Source organism: Sciurus carolinensis, unplaced genomic scaffold (assembly GCF_902686445.1).
Source record: "Sciurus carolinensis unplaced genomic scaffold, mSciCar1.2, whole genome shotgun sequence".
NCBI classification, from domain to species: Eukaryota; Metazoa; Chordata; class Mammalia; order Rodentia; family Sciuridae; genus Sciurus; species Sciurus carolinensis.
Window position 1 is genome coordinate 720,011 of NW_025920118.1, and position 14,229 is coordinate 734,239.

Below are 14,229 nucleotides of genomic sequence, written 5' to 3' on the forward strand. Positions count from 1 at the left end.
GGGTGTGCAGGTTTGGGCTACATTTGATCCATTTGAATCACTGCTGCAGTGGCTTCTGAGTGCCTTTCTGGCCTAAGGTGGTTTTGGGCAAGCTGGGTGTCTTGGGACTTTCTGTTCACAAGACTGCTGTGTCACATTTTTTAAACAAATTTGCATTTCTCCCACCCTGAGCCTGTGATCAGTGAAGTCTTGCTACTTTCTAAGTTGCCTTTGAGGCTTACTTCTTATCCTGGTGCAAAATCCTTGGTTTCTTTTTTCAGGAGAAGGGGGACGTATACTGGGGACTGTACTCAGGACCTCATGCATGCTGACCAAACTAGTGTACAATTGAGGTACAGCCCCATCCCCCTTGGCTTCTTTTTAACATTTCTGAACTCTTTGGCAACTACACCTTCCTTGCCTGCTCCTTTGGGTACGCTCCATTTCTGGCCAGTTTTCCAAAGCTTTCAGTACCACTTGTAAGGGGAAATAAATGCAGCTCAGCTTGGAACCCGCGGTGGCGATTCTAGCCTCCACTGGGCACTCCCACTGAACTGCTGTCTGCTCGTCCATCTCAGTTGCGGCTTGCCAATAGCTCCCAGAAAAATGCACCGCAGACTCGAGGTCTCACGCAAGAGACTTTATTATGTGGACGACTAACACGTCAGCTCCAGGGTGGAAAGGAGGAAAAAGAGAAAGATGGCGTGTGCGCTTCTCCCAGATATTGGAATCTCCTGGGCTGGAAGGAACCAGTAGCTGAGGAGAATACTTGCAAGCTGACTGATGAACCAATAGCTGGCTAGCATGTTAGGACGTAATATGGGAAGCAGGAAAATGGTGGCAGCATAAGCCAGAAATTCCTGTAATGTAAGAGGCGGGTGGAGCACAGATTGACAGGTGGTTGGGAGGCCGGGTATTGGCTTTACATTACACTCCTCTTTGCTTCGGATCTCACAGTAAATTTGGCTAAAAGCAGCCAATAATAAACATGCTGTGAGCTGAGCAACTGAGCACTTTGCTGCCTTAAAATTTTCTCAGCTAAACTAGTTCAATACTTTTAAACTCAGTCTCCCACAACATCTCATGTCATGGGAAAATTGTAGCCATATTGTTTACCATAGTGTAATACTAGCGGCTTCTAGTTCAGTTCCTAGTAGAATTCTCCCTTCATTCTGAAACTTCACCGTCTGGCCTTTACTATCTGGATTCTTATCAATCTTCTGGTCATCCATTAAGCTTCATGTTTTAGGGTTTCTCTACTCCAAAGTCCTCCTGCGAACCAATTCCAAAGCCTTCTGAATTACACTGTTATGGTTAACTTTTCACCGCAGTGCTCAAAAGAAATGACAAGAACAATTTTAGAAGAAAAAAGTTTATTTGGTGCTCACAGTTTCATATGTCTCAGTCCACAGCCAGCTGACTCCATTGTTCTTGCCCAAGATGAGGCAGAATATCAAAGTGGAAGAATGTGGCAGAAAAAAAAAAACAGCTCAGGACATGAAAATCAGGAGAAAGAGACTAAGCTCAGCTCACCAGGGACAAAGTATAAACCCTTTCAAAGGCACACCCCCAGTGGCATCCCTCTTCAGCTATAACCCACCTACCTTCAGTTCCCACTCACTTAATCCCATCAGGGGACTAATTCACTGATTGGATTAAGGTTCTCATTTCACCTCTAAACCTTCTTGAATTGTCTTACACATGAATTTTGGGGGGGCACCTAATGTCTTAACCATAACACACACCGTCTAGAATGCTCATAGCAGTAGCCCTATTTCTTGATGCTAGTTTTCTTTGTTAGCTTTCCATTAGTGAGATAAATACCTGAGATTATCAGCTTCTAAAGAGACAAGGTTTATTTTGGCTCAGGGTTTCAGAAGTGTCAGTGTCTGATCATTTGGTCCTATTGCTTTGGGGATTGTATCTTGTCAGGGAGCATGGGGTAGGGCAAAGCCTGTTCACCTCATGGCTGGGACACAAAGAGAGTGTGAGACAGGGTCCCTTGGTCCCCTTTGTGGGCATGACCCCAATGACCTAAAACCTCCCTCTAGGTCTCACCTCAGCAGTTCCATCACCTTTCATTGGCGCCAAGCTGGGGACTAAGCATTTAACACAGAAGCCTCTGGAGGGAGTGGACATTCAGATCCACACTGTAGCAGTATCTGAGGATGTTCAGATTGTTTTGATATCAGAAGGTACAAGCAACTTTCATCTTTATACTTTTCTAGAATTCCAGTTTTTCTGAAACAAAAGCACAGATATATAATTAGAAAGGTATTATTTTAAAATCTGTGCAGTTGGAAAATGTCATTTTACATTCATTTCTGTCCCCTTCTTTGCCTGACAACATAGCTGATTCTGAGGAAGAGAATTTACTGAAAAGAAATTTACTGGTAAGTCTCCCCTGTCCCCTCACACCCGCCAGAGGAAATTGAGCCCAGGATTTGTCTATCACCGAGCTATATCCCCAAGCTTTTTTGTTTTGTTTTGAGACAGGGTTAAGTTGCCTAGGCTGATCTCAAACTTGATTGTCCTGACAGCCTCATGAGTGGCTAGCATTACAGTGGCAAGGTCTGTGCCACCTCATCCATCTAAGACCTCTTAGTGCTGCCTTCTTCAGTATTAGCAGTGACATTAACTACCATTACCATTTGATAGCAGACACTTTTCTAATTCAGGAGAATAAATTTGAAACATTTTGTTATGAAATGCTAAATTTCCTTCAAGAATTATTTTGTCACTTTATATTCCCACTATAGTATGTTATAAATATGTCCATTTTACTATTCCCTTATCATATTAAATTTAAAAAAATAAACTCAATATATTTTCTTATAGAAGCAATATAACTGTTGAAATGTGGAAAATGCAAAAAAAAAAAAAAAAAGATATCCCCATACACAGTCATAGTCCTCTAGCAAGAAGTACTACTAGCTGGGTGCTGTGGTAAATGCCTATAATACCAACTACTCTGGAGGCTAAAGCAGGAGGGAATCAGAAATTCAAGGCTAACCTTACCAATTTAGTGAGATCTTCAGCAACTTAGCAAGTCCTTATCTCAAAATGAAAAATAGAAAGTTCAGTTGTAATGGGCTTCTAGGTTCAATCCCAAGTACCAAAAAATAAACATAAAAGAAAAACTACTAAAATTTTTGTATGTCATTAATGCATTTTTCTTTTGAATCCTAAGTGTGCTTACTGCTGGGTGCTATGGTGTTGCTGCAATTTAATTGAAGTGGCTGAGAGGCCACACACTGTGTGTACCCATCTCTTGTTAAATGGTGCTTATCTTCATTGTGCTGTTTTTATCTTTGCTTGTTCAAGATTCATTAATATCTCTCTCTCTCTCCCTCTCTCTCTCTCTCTCTTTCTCTCTTTTCTCATATTGTTTGGTGCTGGAGATTAAACCAGGGTCTCATGTGTACTAGGCAGGCATTCTATCACTGAGCTACTGAGCTACAGCCTTGGCTATGGTTAGTAGGGGAGACAGATACTTGCAGAATGAATGATGTGACAGCAGAAGGAGAGAAAAGTTAAATGAAATCTGGGAAAATTCCATTCCTTAGAACTTAACATGCCTGAGAACTTTGATGTAGTTGAAGGACCAGAATGAAACTTGAATAAGAATAGTTTGTTACTCAGAAGGAACACTTAGTCAAAAACTAATCCAAATGGCACTATCTTGCAGTAGAAAGATTTCTTAAGATTGTAAATATATTCTCCAGTGTTTTCTTCTATAATTCTTATTGTTTCAATTTCTATATCCATTTTATGTATAAATGTGAAGAGGGGTGGATCAGGAAACTGAATTAATAAGTTATAGTATTATCAAACAGCATCAAATGCCTGGGGATGAGTTTAAAGAAAATATATCAAACCTGTACATAGAAGGTCCACAGCATTGCTGAAGGAATTAAAGAACAACTTCAGTAAAGGCAGGATATATCATGGCAGTATGTGTTTTCCCCTGCTTGATATGAATGTAATTACAAATAAAACCTCAGCAGGGTTTTGAGTGTGTGTGTGTGTGTGTAAAAATTGAGGCTTTTTAAATAATTTTTATATCATATTAAAATTTTATGGAAATGGAAAGTCCAAGAACAATAAAGATAAAGAGCTTTCAAAGTATGGTTAGTTTGTAGCCCTGTCTATCCCCAAAGTCCTTTAAGGAAGTTTGAGAAATCAAGACTCTTTTCATAACAACAGGAAGACGTTCCTTGGCTCTCCCCTTGTGTGAATTTTGCCCTTTTAGTGCAGAACAATGGTGGGTAAAACTGCTGGTGCCACAGCACAGATCAGGCCTATGGCGCCAGTCTCTGCTAGTGGCCATGTATTCTGCAATTCCACACATTCACAATTGTTTTTCTTTCTTTTCTTTTCTTTTTTTTAAAGCAATTTCCAGTTAAGAATGGTCTTAGCAAGGCAATGCAATTTATTAATTTTAATTATCCCTTAGTTACTGTAGGACGTTCAGTGAGCAGCATTCAGCGCATCGACTGTCGTTTGACCATCACCACCACCTTATTTTGCCAGATCATTTTTCTTTTTAACATTCTGTGTAATGAAATGGGAAATCACCCTAAATTCACTTCTACTGCTTCTGGAAGTGTGATGGTTGTCTTGAAACAAAGTCATAGGCTTGTTTGAATTATGAGCTAAAGTATCTACCTTCTTCATGGAACACCATTTTTGATATAACTGCTGAAAGATAAACCATGGTTGCTTAGATGTGGGTATTTGGTAGACTTTTTGAACCTGAAGAACTTTTTACATGAAAATCTAATTGTTAGTGTTTTCAGTGTATATGTATATCAAAAGGCTACATTGTACACCATTAATATACAATTTTTGTCTCATATACTTCAATAAAAGTGAGGGAAATCTAGTTGTCCATCAAGATAGAAATTGGAAACTGGGCGTGATAGCATATGCATGTAATTCCATCAAATTGGGAAGCTGAGACAGGAGAATCAAAAGTTCAAAGCCAGCCTCAGCAACTCAGTGAGACCTTGTCCCTAAGTAAAATATAAAAAGGACTGGGAATGTGGCTCAATGGTGAAGCACCCCTGGTTCAATCCCTGGTACCAAAAAAAAAAAAGAAGATAGAATTTGATTGAACAGATTTGCAAAATATGAAATACTACCACTTACTCTTCATTAAAATTGTTTCAAAAATATACTCATTATTCATAAATGTTTTCTAATTTGATATAGACTTTATTTATTCATTCATTTGTTTATTTTAGGGTACTGGGAATTGAACCTAGGAGCACTTTACCAATTAACCATATCCCCAGCCCCTTTTATTTTTTGATACAGAGTCTCACTAAGTTGCTGAGGCTGGCATCGATTTTGTGATCTTCCTACCTCAGCCTCCTGGGTAACTGGTGTTAGCACAACATGACTGAGCCAGGTGTAGACTTCACGGATCAACATAGCCTTTACTCAGCAATGAAATCACACATCTGATGGACCCAGTTTCTTGGTGGAAAATGAGCCACTGGACAAAAGGGAGTCTGTGTTTATATAGGTTACATTGATAGGTGATTTTATGACTGAGCATGTCAGTTTGGGCACTTAGGAATTTGAGATTTTTTTTTTAACTGGGCAATATTTTGACTTGGAGAAGATGGAGGGTCTGGGGTCCATGGATAGTATCTGGAAAAGATTTATTTTGGGAAGGATCAATGCTTTGGCAGCCTCCCAAAGTCTGTCATTCTAGGCTCAATGGATATTTTCATCACAGGTCTTGTCTTGTAACTGGGAAAGAATGTATTGGGAAAGGATCAATGTTATCAATGTGTTGCCTTCTTTCGCACTCCTTCTTCCCAGGCTACAGTATTTTGGGGTTTGTTATTTTCCATATCTAACAACTGGGATTACAGGCCTGCACCACTGTACCTAGCTACTTTATTTATTTATTTATTTTTTATTTTAGTAATGCAATTTATTCAACCAATGTTTCTTTCATATAAAAATATTTTTAAAATATTAAGCCCACTTCAGTCAAGATGAGCCATGATGGAAGCCCAGATTGAGAAATGCTGGCCATGTGATAGAGCCAGTCTGGTGGACAGAGTTATTCTCAAAGTTTGAATGTACTTCTTCTTCTTTTTTTTTCATTGTAAACAAATGGGATACATGTTGTTTCTCTGTTTGCATATGGAGTAAAGGCCTACCATTTGTGTTATCATAAATTTACATAGGGTAATGTTGTTTGATTCATTCTGTTATATTTTTCCTTCCCCCACCCCTCCCACCCCTATTTATTTTTATTTTAATTTAATTACTAAATTTTAACTTTTTTCCTCAGTTTTAGTTTCTAACATGATAACTGTTGATAGACATAACCCACATAAGTAAAAGTTCTTTGAGGTCCTCAATGAGTTTTAGGAATATAAAGAAATCTTTTTTTTTTTTTTTTTTTTTTTTTTTTTTTTGTTATCAGGGATTTAACTCAGGGGCACTAGAGCACTGAACCAAATCCCAAGCCCTATTTTTGGCATTCTTGAAACAAACAAACAAAAAAGAGAACCTAGATTGCTTTCATTAGCTGTTAAAACACTTGCAGAGTTATAATAATTAAGGTAGGATAGTATAGAGTTATAATAATTCAGAGTTATAACTACACCACCCTACATTAATTATTATAAAACCCTAACCCTACCCTAAACTTTACCACTAAGCTACTACCCTAGCCCTTCTTATTTTTTGAGACAGGGTCTCTCCAAGCCTCAGTAAGCCTTAATAAGTGGATTGAGAAACAGACCAGTGAAACAGTAGTCCCAGACAGATTCAGGTATATAATACTTCTTGATTATGGTAAAGGCATCTTGGTAATATGTAGTGTGGACATGCTGCCAGTCAATTGAGTGGCCATAGGGGAAAGTGAAGGCTTCCCCTTTCCTGCTCTGTTTTCTCCTAGCATTTTTTTATGGAAGAAATTGGTTTCCCTGTGGAACTCACTGATTGTATTGTCATGGTGTCTTTTACCATGTTCCTCTCTCCACACTGGTATAGTTGAAGGGGGAAGGGGACACACCAGAGATAAAAACAAATTTGTAGGTGGTACTGTATATCAGGAGATATATAATGCTTGGTTGTCTGTTTTCAGAATGTTACTGGCAGTTTATTTGTTGCCTAGAGATCCACTGATTCGTAGTTGTTACCAAGTGGTGATGTTCTATAATTACCCTGTTCCTTCTTTATGAAGTAGTTGAAATACTTCTATAGAGAGAAACTTTCCTATGTTAAGTATTTGGTTTTATTTGTATTTCAACAAAATTCAACAAAACTTTTATAATGAGAAAATTTGTGAAAATGAGTTCTGGGTTGTTTTGGCTTTGATTCTTGCTGCTTTCACCTTTATTTTTCAATATATAATAACTTATAGCAGAGGTCTCAAACTGCATCAGACTCAATTGTTCTTTCACTTATTTAATAATACTTCTTAAATTACTTTGGAGTGAAATTCATAGCTAATTTAATACTGTATACTAACACAGTATATGACTTGGTTTGAATTTGGGGTTGAAAATTATTTTCCCTCAAATTTTGAAGGAATTACCCCACTGTTGTCAAAGGTTCATTGTCACTAAACATTATAACTTTTTTTGTGTGTGTGCCAGGGCTTGAACCCAGGGCCTTGTGCTTACAAGGCAAGCACTCTACTGACTGAGCTATCTCCCCAGCCCCACATTATAACTTTTTTTAAAATATATTTTAGATGTTGATAGACCTTTATTTTTATTAATTTATTTATATGTGGTGCTGAGAATCGAGCCCAGTGCCTCATACATGCTTGACAAGTGCTCTACCACTGAGGCACAACCCCAGCTGAACACTATAACTTTTACCCTTTTTGGGGAGAGGGTACTGGGGATTGAACACAGGTGTGCTTTACCACCACCGAGCTACATGCCTGGCCCTTTTTATTTTTTATTTTGCGACAGGTTCTCCCTAAGTCTCAAACTTGACATTGTGCATCAGCTTCCCAAATAGCCGGAATTATTGGCATATGCCACACTGTGCCTGACTGAATGTTCTTTTCATTGCACCCTGTTTTTGTTTTATGATTGCAGTATCGTTATCAATATTTTTAATATTTCTAGTATCTTCACAATTCTGTTTTGTCCCCCAGATCACCTCTGTTCAGTTTAAAATTTATTTTTAATATTTTGCTCAGTAGTCTGTCCTCAAGTATTAGATGATTCATAGTCTCTCTCAATCTAAACCAGACAAGCAGGAAGTCTAACCAGGCCTCCATTTAGGTGGGCAGACTTTGATGGCACTTGTGAGCTTTTCAAGGTTCTACTCTCTTAAGCTAGAAATTCTGCAGTGCTCTACTAGGTAGGTCAGTTCCCGCTTCCCTAGCAACAGCTCCCTTTGCACGAATTTTAGGCTTTGTATCCTAATTTTTTATGTGTTGTTCTTGATCTTTGTAGTAATGTCTCTAGTGTTTTCCTGTTGAATTAAAATGCTCATCGTGAATTTTGGCTTGCTCTGCTTAGTCTTTTCCATCTGTCTTCCAGAATTTTCCTGAAATCATTTATCTGCTGATAGCCCTCTGGATTCTCTTATAGTGGTTTGGAGTTTTGTTTGTTTTATATTCTCTTGTCATTTTAAAGGATTTCAGAAGAGACCAACACATGGGATTTTGCCTGTCATTTAATGTATTATATTCTGCACTCCCCTATTGAGATGCTATAAATGTCACTGAATAAAAATATTTTATAGTGCGCTGAGGTGTAACTCAATGTAGAGTAAAGTCTGGGTTCAATGCCAAACACCAAAAACATGACAGAACAACAACAATAAAAACCCACAAAACAAAACAACTGTAGCTCTAGGGATTTAGTCTCTTTATGAAACTGAGTTATACTGTTTTGGAAATATATTATTATTCTCATAAGTTATTCAACATTGAGAAAACATTTCCACACATCTTCAAAGTCTGTAATTAAAATTTTTGTTCATATTTTACCTAGGACAGTTAATTTTTTTTTTTTTTTTTTGGTTCTGGGGATTGAACCCAGTGGTGCTAACCACTAAGCAACATTCCCAGTTCTTTTTTTTTTTAATTCATTTTAGTTGTTAATAGACCTTTATTTCATTTTTTTTAATGTGGTGCTGAGAATTGAACCCAGTGCCTCACACCTGCTAGGCAAACACTCTACTGCTGAGCTATAATCCCAGCCCCCCAAGTCCTTTTTAAATATAGTTTTTTTTTTTTTTAGAGACAGGGTGTCATTAAGTTGCTTAGGGCCTCACTAAGTTACTGAGGCTGGCTTTGAACATAAAATCCTCCTGCCTCAGCTTCCTGGGCCGGTGGGATTGCAGGTGTATGCCACCATACCCAGCTAGAACAATTAATGTTTGAAGGTAGACTTTTTCAATAGGTGGTCTTATATATCAGAAACTTATAGATGATCAAAATGTTTATCCGGGAACAGAATTTTTTCCTATGTAAACGAAGAATGTTTCAAATACTCTGCAAAGCTATTCTTAGTAGATGGGAATAGATTGCCAAAGTGAGTATTTCTTTGTACTGGGGTTGAGCCCCAAAGGTGATCTACAACTGAGCTACATTCCAGTCCTACCCCCAACTCCTTTATTTTTTGTTTGGTTGTTTGAGACAAGGTTGTTCTAAGTTTCGAGGGCCTTGCTAAGTTGCTGAGGGAGACTGGTCTCAAATTTGCCATCCTCCTGCCTTAGCCTGTTGAGTCATTAGGATTACAGGCTTGCACCACAGTGAATTTATATGTTACCATGGTTAGGGTGATTTGTACCCAGTTTGGATGAATGCTTAGTATACCCTGGAACCAGAAGCAATGGATGGCCACTGGGGACATTGCTCAGTGGATGAGCTCTTGTCTGTTATGTACAAGGCCCTGGGTTTGAGCCCTGGCAACCCTCCCCATCCAAAAGCAGCAAATGATGGAGCAGTGCTTTTATTTTTAGGATCAAGGAAAACTGATCAGAACCCCCTCCTTTTAGAAATTGAAACTCTCTTTTTTAGCATTCTATGCTTATGAAAGCATTGAGGCTATGTCTTTAGGTATATAATGGAGTAAATTATGATGCTACTATGTGTTTTTAAAAAAATTAATTGTTGATGGACTGTATTTTATTCATTTATTTATGTGTGGCGCTGAGAATTGAACCCAGTGCCTCACACATGTGAGGCAAGTGCTCTACCACTGAGCCACAACCCCAGCCCTATGTTGGGGTTTATAAATAAAGTTAGGGGATAGCTCCATATTGGATCTTGGATCATGAAGAGCTAGACTCATTATTATTATTATTTTTTGACTCAGTGTTGGGAATCAAACCCAGGGTTTCACACCTCAGACATGCTAAACGGGTGTTCTACCACTGAGCTGTGTCCTCAGCCTTGCCTCATTTTTATTTATGACTTTTGTATATTGCTCATTTATTTAATTCCAACTGATGGATATTTGGTTCAGTTTAGTCTTTTGCTGTTAAAAATGATATTGCCAAAGATAAATTTTTGTATAGGTGATTTGACATTTTTGATTAGGAGTATACCTGCAAAATGAGACCAAGAAAATTGCTGACAGTGTCCTAATTATGTGTTCTGTACTTTGTATATGTGTCTTCATATAACTAATAAAATAGTCCCCTGTGAATTAGCTGTCTTTCTTCAGTTTGGCCATTATTGTTATAGAAGCTTATTTGGAATCCTTTTTTAAAAAGATTCTAATGAAGGTAGTTTTCTTTTTTCACACTTTATTATGCCAATATTTTTATTTTAAGAAGTTAGATTTTGCCACACATGGTGGCACATAGCTTTAATGGGATGTGGAGGTGCGATGGTGGGGACTGAGGAGACTTCTTTGGTGCCACTGTATCCTTTCAGTCTCCTTGCTGTTTTCTTGCCTTTTTTCTAATCCTCCTCCTCTTTTTTGTTTTCCTTCCTGAACTGGAGATTGAATTTGGGGCCTTTGTGTATGTTGGCCAAGTGCACTACCACTGAACCACCTCCCCAGACCCATTCCTTTTTTGTGTGTGGTGCTGGAGATTGAACTCAGGACATTAGGCATGTTAAGTGTGCAGTACCAGTGAGCTACCTCTCAGTATTCTCTCTCTCTCTCTCTCTTTTTTTAAAATATTTTTTGGTTGTTGATGGACCTTCATTTTACTTATTTGTATGTAGTGCTAAGAATCAAACCTAGTGCCTCACACATGCTAGGCAAGCCCTCCACCACTGAGCTACACCCCCAGCCCTCAGTACTCCCTTTTTAAAAAAATTTATTTTGAGGCAGGATCTCACCAAGTTGCCTAGGCTGGCCCTAAATTTGTGATCCTCCTGCCTCAGCCTCCTAAGTTACTGGTATTACAGGTGTGTGTCACCACACTTGGTTTCCTTGCATTATTGATCATGTCATTTTAGCATTAAGTCCAAAATATCTAGTTTTTCTTCTGTTGTTATGCATTTGGGTATTACAGGTAAGAAACCATTGCTTAGTCTAAGGTCTTGAAGATTTTTGTAACTACATTTTGTTCTAAGAGTTTTAGCTCTTACATCTAGCTCTTTGATCCATTTTGAATTAATTATTTTATATGATATGAAGTGTGGGAGTCCAGCTTTGTTCTTTTGCTTATGGATATCCAATTGTCTCAGCACCATTTGCTGAAAAGACTATTCACTATTCTTTCACCCAGTGACGTGTCTTGCATTTTTGTTTAAAATCAACTGACTATGGATATGTGGGCTGGCTTCTGTACTTCCAGTCATACTACATTGATCTATGTGTCTGTCCTCAGTGCCAGCACACATAGATTCATTGTTGTAGCTTTGAGATAAGTGTGGGTTGTCTTAAGTTTGTCCTTATTAAGATTGATTAATTTGTTTTCCTTTAAATGTCCATTTGAATTTTCAGATGAGTGTCAATTTTTGTTAAAAAGGCAGTTGGAATTTTGTTAGAGGTGGCATTGAATCTGTTGATCGATTTGAGAAGTATTTTCATTTTTAGACATATTAGCTGTTCCAAACTCTGAACATGGGTTTTCTTTCCATTTATTCGTGTCTTTACTATCTTCGGGCAATGTTTTATCATTTTTAACATGCAAGTTTTGTCTTTTGTTAAGTGTATTTATAGGTATTTATTCATTTTGGTGCTACTTTAAGTATAATTTTTCCTTAATTTCAGTTTTAAATTGTTCACTGCTAGTGACAGAAGTGTAATTGCTTTTATGTATTATTGCTTTTAAACTGTGAAATTGTTCTTTTCTTTATAGTTTGAAATCTCACTTGTCAAAATCCTTGTAATTAAAATTAATTTTTTATATTGAATTTACTTTTGATATTGATTGCAAGATTTATTTTGATATTGTACATACTAAAAAATGTTTCAGTTTGATTTTTGCAAGTACAATTTAAAAATCCATATCTAAATTTATAAGTGCTAAAATTTCTATATTTTTTTCTCTAAATTCAACAAATTCACACTCATGATGCCTGAAATATTTTGAAAATTTAACTTTTGTCCCTTTCAGTGGTTTAATAATTCATTATAAATTTCTAAATAAGAATTATAAGAAAAACATGTAGGTAGGACAAATAGAACATTGTAGCAAGTAAGGCAAGTGCCAAATGACTTGTAAGTTCTAACAACTACATAAGTGATAGGCAATGGTAAATCAGTGTTGCCACTAAAATGTTGCACTCCACAAAGCCCATGCAGTGCATGATTCGGGCCCCCCAAATTTCTAGTTTTGAAAAATATTTCTCAGAAGTTTCTGCAATATAAATACCTTTCATTGTGTGTCCTGCAGAACACATCCTTTACCATGTATCCATATTTAACTGGGAACAAACTGACACTATAATTTTTAAGTTAATTTTATCGGTTATTGTGTATTGTCATTACATAGTTTCCAAACTGTATGGCTGTATTTCAATGTTTCAACAATTGGTAGATCACATTGAAACATTCTGGCTAAACACAATTTTTGAATTTGCTGGGGGATGTGGAATACCTCTAGGTGGGACTGAGGAGTAACATCCTTGCTTTTGATGGAAAGTTTTTTTTTATGTTTGTGTGTGTGTGTGTGTGTGTTTTTAACCCCTGTGACTTTCTGAGGACTGTCAGTGGACTCTGGATGCAGCTGCCTGCAGAATAGCACCAACATGCTCACATGCTTCCAGCTCCGTAGCCACTGCTTACAAGGGTGTGTCCACATGGGGCAGCAAGGAGGGATATGAAGTTGTGAAAAGGCACCTCCATTTTCTAACCCATGTCACTTTACTCCTTATAATGACCCACTTCTTTATGTAATGGTAGGAGACTCAAGGTTTTTAATTTATATGACTTTTGATAATCATGTCTTAACATGTGCTCTACTTTATCAACAGGGCATGCTGCTTTAAAATCTATGAAGATCTACTTCTGGATTACAATTTTAATCTGAAAATGATAGTATTTCCCACCTTTAACAATGAATTTACTTATTAGAATTGGAATACCCTGGCAATTTTTCTCAAACAAGAGTCCACACATTGGAATCACCTATAAAGTTAAAGATTTTAAAAATACACACATACCCAATTCACCAGGAGTAGATAAACTGGATTAGAATCTCAGGTTGGGAAATGGAAGAACATGGACACTTTTAATGATTCAAAAGATAAAGATGCTTTCATTTCCTATCTATGATGAAAATTCTGTACTCTAAGGAATGGTAAAAGCAAACAAAAATCCCATAGTACATGTCCAAAGTTGACAGTAAAGGACATTTGAATAACAACCTTTTCTGTAAACCTGAAATATTTCTAGATTTTGTTTTCACCATAATAAGCTTTACTTCCAAATAAAGTATCAAGCTATCACAGGCAGTATCATGTTATGGTACTACATTTTTAAATGCTGTTTGTGCCTGTATCTAGCCCAAAAATATAAGGAGTAAGAAAATGAAAAGGTTGTTGGTCATTCTGATAAGTCACCTGTTTCTACTGCTATCAATCCTTACAAGTTTGTGTCCTGAACGTTGACTGCTTGGAGAAACAGGGAAGGTAGTGAGGCGAGACGTTCCTTTTATCTTGACACTTTACTCTAGTGGAGCATGTGTTACCATCACCTAGAGGGCTTGTTAAAACAGACTGTTGGCCAACCCGAGTTTCGTAAATTATTAATTTGGGATTGGAGGATAGGAGCCGCAGGTCCAAAAGTTTCAGGAACTGTTGGTACTGATAATTCAGGGACTGCAATTTGAGATCCTTTGCTTTAC

At 37.5% G+C, this 14,229-nt stretch overlaps 1 protein-coding gene across 1 annotated transcript in view; it reads right to left on the reverse strand.

Moving 5' to 3' along the window:
- Positions 1–14,229, reverse strand: part of LOC124973617 (protein ILRUN-like) — a 120,695-nt gene that overhangs the window by 59,988 nt on the left and 46,478 nt on the right.